Source organism: Rhinoderma darwinii, chromosome 1 (genome assembly GCF_050947455.1).
Source record: "Rhinoderma darwinii isolate aRhiDar2 chromosome 1, aRhiDar2.hap1, whole genome shotgun sequence".
Taxonomy (NCBI): Eukaryota; Metazoa; Chordata; class Amphibia; order Anura; family Rhinodermatidae; genus Rhinoderma; species Rhinoderma darwinii.
Genome location: NC_134687.1, coordinates 608,648,983 through 608,662,788, shown reverse-complemented (window position 1 = coordinate 608,662,788; position 13,806 = coordinate 608,648,983). Strand labels below are relative to the sequence as shown.

Here is a 13,806-nt window from a genome sequence, read left to right as displayed (position 1 = left end):
ATTATAGTAGTTCTATTCTTGTGCATAGGGGGCAGTATTATAGTAGTTATATTCTTGTGCATAGGGGGCAGTATTATAGTAGTTATATTCTTGCACATAGGGGGCAATATTCTAATAGTTATATTCTTTTATATAGGGGCAGTATTATGGTAGTTATATTCTTCTACATAGTGGCAGTATTATACACTGCGTTCCAAATTATTATGCAAATGTTATTTTTCGCTGATTTTCCTAAATAGTCGATGCAAATGACAGTCAGTATAATCTTCAAGTCATCAACCGTTTGAGTATAATGCAAATTTTATTGAACAAATCTCCTAATGATAACAGATTTTTTTTTAGAAGTAAAAATACTCAAAATGCACTTTCAAATTATTATGCACAACAGAGATCAAAACATTTTAACGGTTGTAAAGAAAACTAAAATGGTAATTTGTTGAATTTGCAACATCAGGAGGTCATATTTACAGAAATCAAAAGCTCTTTCAATAAAAAAAAAACGTAACAGGCCAAGTTACATGTTAACATAGGACCCCTTCTTTGATATCACCTTCACAATTCTTGCATCCATTGAATTTGTGAGTATTTGGACAGTTTCTGCTTGAATATCTTTGCAGGATGTCAGAATAGCCTCCCAGAGCTTCTGTTTTGATGTGAACTGCCTCCCACCCTCAACGATATTGTGCTTGAGGATGCTCCAAAGGTTCTCAATAGGGTTGAGGTCAGGGGAACATGGGGGCCACACCATGAGTTTCTCTCCTTTTATGCCCATAGCAGTCAAAGACAGAGAGATATTCTTTGCCGCATGAGATGGTGCATTGTCATGCATGAAGATAATTTTGCTACGGAAGGCACGGTTATTCTTTTTGTACCACGGAAGAAAGTGGTCAGTCATAAACTCTACGTACTTTGCGGAGTTCATTTTCACACCGTCAGGGACCCTAAAGGGGCCTACCAGCTCTCTCCCCATGATTCCAGCCCAAAACATGACTCCGCCACCTCCTTGCTGACGTTGCAGCCTTGTTGGGACATGGTGGCCATTCACCAACCATCCACTACAAAATTAGTCGTCTTGTATTTCTGAGCCCACTGCAACCGTTTCTGCTTGTGAGCGTTGTTTAGGGGTGGCCGAATAATAGCTTTATGCACACTTGCAAACCTCTGGAGGATCCTACACCTTGAGGTTCGCGGGACTCCAGAGGCACCAGTGGCTTCAAACACCTGTTTGCTGCTTTGCAATTCCATTTTAGCAGCTGCTCTCCTAATCCTATTAATTTGTCTGGCAGAAACCTTCCTCATTATGCCTTTATCTGAACGAACCCGTCTGTGCTCTGAATCCGCCACAAATCTTTTCACAGTACGATGATCACGCTTAAGTTTTCTTGAAATATCCAATGTTTCCATACCTAGTGCAGTACCTTGGACAATTTCACGCTTTTCGGCAGCAGAGAGATCCTTTTTCTTTCCCATATTGCTTGAAACCTGTGGCCTGCTTCATAATGTGGAACGTCCTTCTTAAGTAGTTTTCCTTTGATTGGGCACACCTGGCAAACTAATTATCACAGGTGTCTGAGATTGATTACAATGATCCAAAGAGCCCTAAGGCTGGGTTCACACGACCATGTTACGTCCGTAATGTACGGAACGTATTTCGGCCGGAAGACCTGGACCGAACACACTGCAGGGGGCCGGGCTCCTAGCATCATAGTGATGTACGACGCTAGGAGTCCCTGCCTCGCTGCAGGACAACTGTCCTGTACTGTAATCATGATTACAGTACTGGACAGTTGTCCGGCAGCGAGGCAGAGACTCCTAGCGTCGTACATCACTATGATGCTAGGAGCCCGGCCCCCTGCAATGTGTTCGGTCCGGGTCTTCCGGCCGAAATACGTTCCGTACATTACGGACGTAACATGGTCGTGTGAACCCAGCCTAAGACACAATACCATCCATGAGTTTAATTGAAAAACTAATAATTAAATGTTTGACACTTAAATCCAATGTGCATAATAATTTAGAACACGGTGTAATAGTTAGTTATATTCTTGTACATAGGGGACAGTATTATAGTAGTTATGTTCTTGTACATAGGAGGTAGTATTATAGTAGTTATATTCTTGTACATAGGGGGCAGTATTATAGTAGTTATATTCTTGTACATAGGAGCAGTATTATAGTAGTTATATTCTTGTACATAGGAGGCAGTATTATAGTAGTTATATTCTTGTACATAGGAGCAGTATTATAGTAGTTATATTCTTGTACATAGGAGGCAGTATTATAGTAGTATTATTCTTGTATATAGGGAGCAGTATTATAGTAGTTATATTGTCTATAGGAGGCAGTATTATAATGCTGTTTATTAGGCATTGGTTGTAGCTTATGAATGTAATAGTGACAACCTATTTTTAAAATATGTCCTATTTGTCTCTGGTCTATTTCTTGCTTGGTTGATGTATACCAAATGTCTATGTAGATTAGATAAATAAGGACCATATGACAGGAAGGATAAGTATGAAAAAAACAGGATGATCTGGGGTCAGAAATGAGAGAAAATAGGGTCATGAGGAAAAGAGTTACACCAGTTTTTAAATGTGTCAAAATCACAATATAGGATACAAGCATCTGCATCCTGGGAAACTCGGACAAGAATTATACACATTAAGGCCCCATGCACACGACTGTGCCTGCAATCACGGCCCGCGATTGCAGGCACGGCCGGCTGCCACCCGCATTTTCGTGCCGTGCTCCCATACAAAGTATGGGAGCACGGCCCGCAAAATGCAAGAGTGGACATATTCCATAATTTTCTGAACATTTCTACGGCACGGACACCCACCCGTAGCGCTGCGGAAGGGTGTCTGCTTTCAATGAAAGTGAATGGGTCCATTTTTGCGGTCCGCAAAAGCAGAAGTTTTTTACGGTCGTGTGCATGGGGCCTAAGGTCAGAGATACAAAGTGCAAAGTGAAATTTGTCGAAGCATCATATAAAAAACCCCTAGTACAAACTAAAACAATTTCCAGTTTGATGCAATAAATCCGAGATACCAACATTTTTTCAAAAACTGTGTCATACATTACCCCTTATACAGACAACCTAAATAAAGTATTATTTTTTTAAAAAATTCTACTTAGCACATTTCTTCTTTGAATTTAGAACAGCTTGTTTACATGCAGTTCAGCTCTGGTTTGTTGATCTTTCCTTGTTATGAAACTTTTTTCCCGTGCACGCTCATTGCAGGCTGCAATGAGCGTGCACGTACCTTCCAAGAGTTCATGTGAGCTGTCCCTGCTCCTCCCCGCTGACCTCCTTCACTGCACTTGTCTCCTTGCTGACATTCTTGAAGGATGATGAGCAAATGTCATCCTCCCCATTATGTTTTTCACATTTATGTTTTCTTTCTCTTTTCAGGTCTATAAACCTCTTCCTGTCTACCCTAAGGGTATGTGCACACACACTAATTACGTCCGTAATTGACGGACGTATTTCGGCCGCAAGTACCGGACCGAACACAGTGCAGGGAGCCGGGCTCCTAGCATCATAGTTATGTACGATGCTAGGAGTCCCTGCCTCGCTGCAGGACAACTGTCCCGTAGTGTAATCATGTTTTCAGTACGGGACAGTAGTTCCACGGAGAGGCAGAGACTCCTAGCGTCGTACATAAGTATGATGCTAGGAGCCCGGCTCCCTGCACTGTGTTCGGTCCGGTACTTGCGGCCGAAATACGTCCGTAAATTACGGACGTAATTAGTGTGTGTGCACATACACTGACCCTCGTCCACCCTCTTCTATCTCATGTCTCTCTCCACTAAGGCCATGTTCACACTGAGTTTTTTTGCCGGAGGAATATCTGCCTCAAAATTCCGTCTTGAAGTTTGCGGCAGATTTACCTCTCCCTGCACGTTGATTTTTGCGTAATTTTTCCCGGAGTTTTTTGTGCGCTGTTTGCGGTTTTGTTTGCCGCTTTGTTCGGGCCGTTTTTCGCTTCGTTTATCTTGGCGTTTTTTACTTGTTTGTTTGCGTCTTTTTTTGCTGTGTTTTCCGTTGCGTTTATCGTAGCCTTTTTCGCATCGTTTATCGTTTCTTTTTTTGCATCGTTGTTTGCGGCTATTTTTGCTGCGTTTTTCGTTGCGTCTTTCGTGGCGTTTTTCGTGGCGTTCTTTGCCTCTTTTTTCGCGGCTTTATTTGCAATGTTTTTCGCGGCGTTTATCGTAGCCTTTTTGGTGTTGTTTTTGCGGCTTTTTTTGCTGCGTTTTTCGCGTCGTTTTCCGTCATGTTTTTTGCCCACGGCAATTGAGCGCCGCGGGCATAAAACAACGGAAATACGCTTTCTCTGCCTCCCATTGAAGTCAATGGGAGGTCAGAGGCGTAAACGCCCGAAGATGGAGCATGTCGCTTCTTTTTCCCACGAGGCAGTTTTACTGCTCGCGGGAAAAAGACGCCGACGCCTCCCATTGAAATCAATGGTACGCATTTTCGGGCCGTTTTTTACAAGTTTTGCTACGCTGTTTCCGCTTAAAAAAAAACAGGCGGAAACATCCCCGTAATTTCAGCCGTTATAGACGCCCTCGTGTGAACATACCCTAACAATGTAGGCTTAGATACAGGACCCCAGAAGATCTTAACCAGTTCAGGACCGGGCTATTTTGCGCCTTCAGGACCAGACACCGTTTAGCCATTTTTAGCACGTGTTAGTTAAATGGCTATAACTTTTTTATTTGTTGGGCTAACGACGTGATTTTTGCGACGTTTTTTCCGTAGACAATGCAGGTTTCATTTTTTATCGTTTTTATACACACCTTTTTTGCCATTTTAGAATTTTCTTTCATAAAGTTTGAAAATAATAGTAAAAAAATAAGCTTTTTTACATTTCCGCTATTTTTTTTGGTAATAACATAGTTTTACCCTAAAATAGACCTTTTATTTGTGATCGCCATTGTCTACCGTAAATTTTTATATATTACATGTCTATATTAGGGTACTAGGGTCAGCGCTAGCGTTACAACAATGATTGGCGGGGGGGAAGTTTTTTTTTGGGGTGGGTATTTTATGTGTATTTATTATTTAATTTTTTTTGCACTTTACTTTATTATTTTTTTATTACTACGGTCTGTTCCTCAAAGGTCAGAAAAGACCTTTGGGGAACTTTATATATTTTTTTTCTTTCTTTTACATGTTTTTCCACTGTAACTGGGGCTGCACAGCAGCCCCAGTTACAGGGGAAATCAGCCCTCTCATAGTGACGATTGTCACTAATAGGGCTGTGCTGGGTCTAGTTAGACCCAGCAACAGTCTGTAAGTAACGGCACCCGGTGATCATGTGACCAGTCACATGATCACCGGGAGGAATAGAGACAGCGGCGCGGGGCCGCTGTCTCTATTCCTATACACAGCGTTCATTGAGCGCTGTGTACAAGTAATCAGAGAAGACAGAAGCAGCGAAAGCTGCTTCTATCCTCTCCTCAGGGTCCCCGGCAGTCACTGACAGCCGGAGACCCGACATTCAGCTGCCCGATCGCGCGGGCAGCAAGTTAAAACCCGAGCCGTAGAAAGTCTATGGCTCGGGTTTTAAGGACCCGTCCCTGACCGCTGGCCGTAAAAATACAGCCAGCGTTCGGGAACCAGTTGTTAAACAGTGTACGGTGTCCCGCGGGCCGCAGATAACAGCCTCAAGGGCTGCATGCGACCCGTGTGCTGCATCGTGTTGTATAATTCCCTATCAAAGCCTACTATGTGTAGGCTTTGATAGGGGAAGAACTAAAAGTACAGATGTCACTGTACCTCTCTAGTCCGCGGGTGCCGTCCCTCTTCACTTTTTTCACTGTGAACACGCATAGGCGCGCTCACAGTGAAAAGATGCATAGGCTGGGCGGGCGGGCGGGCACCCGCAGAAATGTCACATCTCCAGTGACGTGTCGTGTCCCATCCGAGGTCTCGCTGGGGCAAGACCATGTGATCGGGATACGACACGACAGTGGAGGAGTAAGAAAACGTGACGTCAGAAGACGTGATCGGCTGAAAAGAGCTGCCAGAACGGAGAACAGAAGCAAGATTGCACAGGTAAGTATATTAGGGAATACTTAATGTGTGCATTGTGTGTTTAAATTTAAAATAAAAATATATCTCGGACAACCCCTTTAATCATTGAATAATGAAGAGCTTGACACGTTTTATTATATACTTTTTTGTTTTCAATTTGTCACCATTTTCAAGATCTCTGCTTACTGCTAGTAAATAGGATTTTGTTTTTTGTTTTTTACATCTGTTGACTGAAAAATGTATAGAACTTATACTCCTGACATATACAGGTTTGATTACATTTTATTCACTCTAGACTAAGGTTCCCAAACTCGGCCAGGTAAGTGGGCCACATATAGAAAAATGTGAAGTTTATAGGCAGCATTACTTTCAAATTTGTTACAATACAAAATTATTTTAATCAGTTATTCGAATTACTATAACAATACTACATTACTATAATACTACATTACTATAATACTACATTACTATAATACTACATTACTATAATACTACATTACTATAATACTACATTACTATAACAATATTACATTACTATAACAATATTACATTACTATAACAATACTACATTACTATAACAATAACACACTACTATAATAATACTAGATTACTATAATAATACTACATTAATATAATACTACATTACTATAATACTACATTACTATAACAATACTACATTACTATAATACTACATTACTATAATACTACATTACTATAATACTACATTACTATAATACTACATTACTATAACATACTACATTACTATAATACTACATTACTATAATACTACATTACTATAATACTACATTACTATAATACTACATTACTATAATACTACATTACTATAACATACTACATTACTATAATACTACATTACTATAATACTACATTACTATAACATACTACATTACTATAATACTACATTACTATAATACTACATTACTATAATACTACATTACTATAACATACTACATTACTATAATACTACATTACTATAATACTACATTACTACATTACTATAATACTACATTACTATAATACTACATAACAATACTACATAACAATACTACATAACAATACTACATAACAATACTACATAACAATACTACATTACTATAATACTACATTACTATAATACTACATTACTATAATACTACATTACTATAATACTACATTACTATAATACTACATTACTATAATACTACATTACTATAATACTACATTACTATAATACTACATTACTATAACATACTACATTACTATAATACTACATAACAATACTACATAACAATACTACATAACAATACTACATAACAATACTACATAACAATACTACATAACAATACTACATAACAATACTACATAACAATACTACATAACAATACTACATAACAATACTACATAACAATACTACATAACAATACTACATAACAATACTACATAACAATACTACATTACTATAATACTACATTACTATAACACTACATTACTATAACACTACATTACTATAACACTACATTACTATAACACTACATTACTATAACACTACATTACTATAACACTACATTACTATAATACTACATTACTATAATACTACATTACTATAACAATACTACATTACTATAACAATACTACATTACTATAACAATACTACATTACTATAACAATACTACATTACTATAACAATACTACATTACTATAACAATACTACATTACTATAACAATACTACATTACTATAACAATACTACATTACTATAACAATACTACATTACTATAACAATACTACATTACTATAACAATACTACATTACTATAACAATACTACATTACTATAACAATACTACATTACTATAACAATACTACATTACTATAACAATACTACATTACTATAACAATACTACATTACTATAACAATACTACATTACTATAACAATACTACATTACTATAACAATACTACATTACTATAACAATACTACATTACTATAACAATACTACATTACTATAACAATACTACATTACTATAACAATACTACATAACAATACTACATAACAATACTACATAACAATACTACATAACAATACTACATAACAATACTACATAACAATACTACATAACAATACTACATAACAATACTACATAACAATACTACATAACAATACTACATAACAATACTACATAACTTTACTATAATAAATTACTATAGCAACACTACATTACTATAACAATATTACATTATTATAATAGCGCTAGGTTTAAACTTACTGGTAATTTCCCCGTTTACGCCACGTGCTTATTTTAACAATCCAGTTTAAGTGTCACTAAATGCAGTCTGACTGCACAGTTGGCAGCGCTTGGCAGGCACAAGAATATCAAGATTGGGCAGCCCCTTTTTAGATAGTGCCACTGTGCCCCCTGTAGTTAATGGCACAGTGCCCCCTGTAGATAATGCCACAGTGCCCCCTGTAGATAATGCCGCAGTGCCCCCTGTAGATAATGCCGCAGTGCCCCCTGTAGAGCGTGCCGCAGTGCCCCCTGTAGAGCGTGCCGCCGTGCCCTCTGTAGAGCGTGCCGCCGTGCCCTCTGTAGAGCGTGCCGCCGTGCCCTCTGTAGAGCGTGCCGCCGTGCCCTCTGTAGAGCGTGCCGCCGTGCCCCGTGTAGAGCGTGCCGCCGTGCCCCGTGTAGAGCGTGCCGCCGTGCCCCCTGCAGAGCGTGCCCCCTTCAGACCAAGCCGCCGTGCCCCCTGCAGACCAAGCCGCCATGCCCTCTATAGACAGTGATGTCAGGGGCTTCCCCAGCTCTCTCCTCTCCCAAAGAAGCTACAGTGCCCCCGTGTGTTTGAGAACCCTGGTCTTGGACATCCTCTGCTAGTTAAACACATTAGCAGCACACAGCTCGCTCCTGTCCTGATAGTTTTCTACAATGTATTCGTGCAGGTGAAGTGTATTAGCCTGTTGTCTAGACATTCAGCCTCTGGATGTAACAAGAATGTTTTTTATTCACTGACCACAAACAGAAATGAGAATTTTTATTTTTTTTAACCACCGCTCCGTGATCCTTGCTATTTACACACAGTACGTGTTGATGCTCCATTATACTCTGTGTAAATAGTGGTGAGTATTATCACGAGAGCATTGCAGAATTCAAAAGGTGAGTATATTGCCAATTTTATTTTTGCATTTTTAGAACATTGGGCTTAATTCTTTCTACCTGGAGAAAAACCCTTAGGCCGAGTCTTCACCAGTGTAGGTGATGCAACCGCAGTTTAACTATGGCGGCGGACCCTCACTCCCCCTGTGGTTTTACTGAACCAAACGTAGTCCACCACAGAACCCTTTATGTACATAAAACTGGAAACCCCCTTCTAACAATTGCCCCGAGGCCTACTTTAAAGAGCGACTCCAGACAGAAATGCCACTGTGTATGGAAAGTGCAGAGCCTGAGGGGGAGGTGCATGACACAGTGATTCTGGCCATGCACTAGACATAACACATTTCATCAGTTTTTCCTGGAGTGTTCCTTAAAAGACTATGTACACCCTTAAATTGTTTTTTTTAATTATTATTTATTATATGAATGTGTTTTGTGTGTAAAAGCACTTTTCTAATTGACTTAAAAAATATATATATATTTACTTTTTTACGATGCATATACATTTACTTTCATCCTGTATACATAGAAGCTGTATTGTTCTCTCTCGCTCTCAGCCGATTCCGTAAGTTGAGCTGAACTGATGGCTCGGTTGAGAGCGTGTCCTGCGTGTCTCTGACCCACAAGATTGTCAGCCGTTTCGGACGACTTTTATGTGTATGGCTATTCCAAACTCCCGACTTTACCCTGATGGCAGGTGTCAGGAAAAGGGGGATCGTCATGTTGAACTTCATCATGCCTAATCCTTTGTTCCTGAGGGAGATAAGCAGCTGATGCACTCTTGCCTAAGCTTGCACGTTAATGGGAAAGTTAGTAGAAATTGCTGTAGCAGTTATTTCATGTGTATTTAAAAGGAAGCTGCCATGTTGAAATTGCAGTCTGATCTACAGGAAAAGCTGAGTAGATTGATACAAAGCTTTGTAAGAAACGAGTCCGTAGAACTAGTAATTTATTGATCTAAACGTCTGCTCATTCTGGGTTTAGGAGTCCAGCGGGCAGTCCTAGTCACTGATCAGAGATTAGGACGACTCACTAGACTCCCAGAATGAGCAGAGGTTTAGATCACTAAATTACAATTTCTACCGAATCCTTTCCAACAAAACTGTATTTTAATAATCTCCGCTCCTCCCGCTCTATAACATGCTGCCCGCAGATAGGACTTTTTTTGTTTTTTTTTTCAACATAACAGGTTCCCATTAAGAATTATTTGTGGTCAAAAATAATTTCTGACCCCCCCCCCCCCCTTCCCTTTTATTCAACATCGGATTCTTCACTCTTTTTAATTATCACCATTAAGAAAAAAACACACAGAACAAGATACACAAGTAACAACATGGGAACACCCAAAAGCTATAAGGAACATAACAAACAAATCAGGTCCATACAATAATATCTGTATGTTATGAGCGTGTAAACAAGAGTGCTGCTACGTTGTAACAACCCTGCACCTTCAGGAATATATATATATATATATATGTAAAGCTAGCAGGGCCGTATTTGGAGTTGGTGCTGCCCTAGGCACTTTTAGTGCGGACGCCCCCAATAACGCAGCCTTTCCGCCGCAAAAATCGCAACATTCGAGAATTGATGCAGGTTTTACCTCCCCAATGAATTAAATGGGGAAAACTTGCAACAGAAAATCAGTGATCCCGCAGCATAAATTGACATGCTGGCGGATTAAAAAAAACGCACCGCAGGTCAATTTATGAACGGTTTTTCGGTGGATTTTTTTCATGCAGCGTGTGGATGAGATTTATTAAAATCTCATCCACTCTGCTGCTACTGTATTATGCTTTTGATTTTTCGCAATGAAATCCGTTGAGGAAAATCCGCAGTGTTTACGGAATGTGTGAACTGACCAGAAAATAAATGCTCAGTGCTACCATGTTCACATTCCCTCCCCTACCCCCCACATGAACACTGGGGCCCATTTCCCCTATTATTGATTAGGTCACAGTTTACTAATTATTTAAAAAAAAAAAAAAAAAACCCTTCTGCAGAGCCCCCCTATTCTCGACTGGAGCAAATTAAGCCCTGCTGGTTACATCAGTACATTAGCCTATTTTTAAAAGTAGGACAATGAACTGAGGTAACCTTGGATCACGTGATGTAAACTAACCAATAAACAGCTTAGAGCTGTCACTGGTTAGTTTACGGTTATAGACCCAGGAAGGTAAGTATAATATAGGTTTTGCTTTTTTAGTTATTTGTGTTACTAATGTGTTTTTTTACAGGTTCGGTCATTGGACTACTTCGGATTAGAGGACTACTTAGATGACAGCGTTTTTATTTTCAATAAAATGATTAACGAGGGTTCTGTGGGTGGGTTTTTTCCAATTAAATTATTTTTTCTGTGTTGGTGTCTTTTTTTAACTTTATTCCTACTGCCTTAGTAATGGCAGCTGTCTGACCGCTTCCATTACTAAGGCGGGGCTTAGTGTTAGCCGGTGAAGAAACTAACACTAACCCCTTCATTATTACCCTGGTACCCACCGCTACCTGGGGTCCTGGGAAAAGCCAAGTACAATCCAGTACCCGACCACCTGAAGTGACGGTCGGGCACTGGGGCGGCCGCAGGCTGGGGTTAGGCCGGGAAAGCTAAAAAACCATGGACCTTCTCACCCTGGTAATGCTAGGCTGCGGCTGCTTTATTGTACCTAGCTGGTTATGAAAATGTTTCAATTATTTATTTTAAAAATAAACGACATAGGGTCCCCCCACTTATCATAACCAGCCAGATAAAATAAAGTAGCTGCAGCCTAGCATTACCAAGGTGGGAAGGCCCATTGTTTATGGGAGTTCCTAGGCTAATTATACCAGCCTGCGGCCACCCCAGTGCCCGACCATCACTTCAGATGGTCGGGTACTGGATTGTACCCGGCTCTTCCCGGCACCCCTGGTGGTGGTGGATAGCGGGGTAATAATAGGGGGTTAGTGTTTTCCTCCTTACCGGCTAAAACGAAGCCCCGCCTTGGTAATGGACGCTGTCAATTAAACAGCCGCCATTACTAAGGCAGCAGTAATTAAGTATAAAAAAAGACGCACAGAAAAAATATTTTATTGAAATAACCCCCCCCCCCCACAAAACCCTCGTTAACCATTTTATTGAAAATAAAAACGCTATCATCCAAGTAGTCCTTTAATCCGACGTAGTTCAACGACCTAACCTGTAAAAAAACATACTAATTTAATTTTCTTTTGTAACACTAGTAACTAAAGCAAAACCATTATAATGGTATGTTCACGTGCAGTTTTATGCAGACTAAAAAATTCCTTCAGCCAAAAAACACTACTTTCTCTGCCAAAAGTGGTCAGACGGAAACGCCTGAAGAAAGGGCATGACGCTTCTTTTCCCTGCTAGCGTTTTTTCTGCTTTCGGGAAAAAAAAAGCCTCCGCCTCCCATTGATTTCTGGAATTTTGAGGCTGGTTTTGAATTGACAGCGTTATTTGACGTTTTTATTTGCATTTTTTTGAAGCTGCTGAAGCTAATGCAAAAGACGCAGGCAAAAAAGCACTCCAAACGAGCGCCGCAGGTATTTTCTGCCTCCTATTAATTTCAATTGGAGGTCAGGAGTGGAAACCACTTGAAGAACATCAGCCCCCCACTCACAAAAATATAACCATCAGCCCGCCACTCAGATGCCCCTTGTAGGTCGTGCCACGCAGCCCCCCTTGTAGGTCGTGCCACGCAGCCCCCCTTGTAGGTCGTGCCACGCAGCCCCCCTTGTAGGTCGTGCCACTCAGCCCCCCTTGTAGGTCGTGCCACTCAGCCCCCCTTGTAGGTCGTGCCACGCAGCCCCCTTGTAGGTCGTGCCACGCAGCCCCCTTGTAGGTCGTGCCACGCAGCCCCCCTTGTAGGTCGTGCCACGCAGCGCCCCCATGGCAGGTCGTGCCACGCAGCGCCCCCCTGGCAGGTCGTGCCACGCAGCGCCCCCCTGGCAGGTCGTGCCACGCAGCGCCCCCTGGCAGGTCGTGCCACGCAGCGTCCCCCTGGCAGGTCGTGCCACGCAGCGTCCCCCTGGCAGGTCGTGCCACGCAGCGTCCCCCTGGCAGGTCGTGCCACGCAGCGTCCCCCCTGGCAGGTCGTGCCACGCAGCGTCCCCCTGGCAGGTCGTGCCACGCAGCGTCCCCCTGGCAGGTCGTGCCACGCAGCGTCCCCCTGGCAGGTCGTGCCACGCAGCGTCCCCCTGGCAGGTCGTGCCACGCAGCGTGCCCCTGGCAGGTCGTGCCACGCAGCGTGCCCCTGGCAGTTCGTGCCACGCAGCGTCCCCCTGGCAGTTCGTGCCACGCAGCGTCCCCCTGGCAGGTCGTGCCACGCAGCGTCCCCCTGGCAGGTCGTGCCACGCAGCGTCCCCCTGGCAGGTCGTGCCACGCAGCGTCCCCCTGGCAGGTCGTGCCACGCAGCGTCCCCCTGGCAGGTCGTGCCACGCAGCGTCCCCCTGGCAGGTCGTGCCACGCAGCGTCCCCCTGGCAGGTCGTGCCACGCAGCGTCCCCCTGGCAGGTCGTGCCACGCAGCGTCCCCCTGGCAGGTCGTGCCACGCAGCGTCCCCCTGGCAGGTCGTGCCACGCAGCGTCCCCCTGGCAGGTCGTGCCACGCAGCGTCCCCCTGGCAGGT

General features: G+C 42.3%; 1 protein-coding gene across 6 annotated transcripts in view; it reads left to right on the top strand.

Moving 5' to 3' along the window:
• The window catches only part of NEDD4L (NEDD4 like E3 ubiquitin protein ligase), a 328,543-nt gene that overhangs the window by 202,315 nt on the left and 112,422 nt on the right, over positions 1-13,806 (top strand). The gene's annotated exons all lie outside the window — the stretch shown is intronic.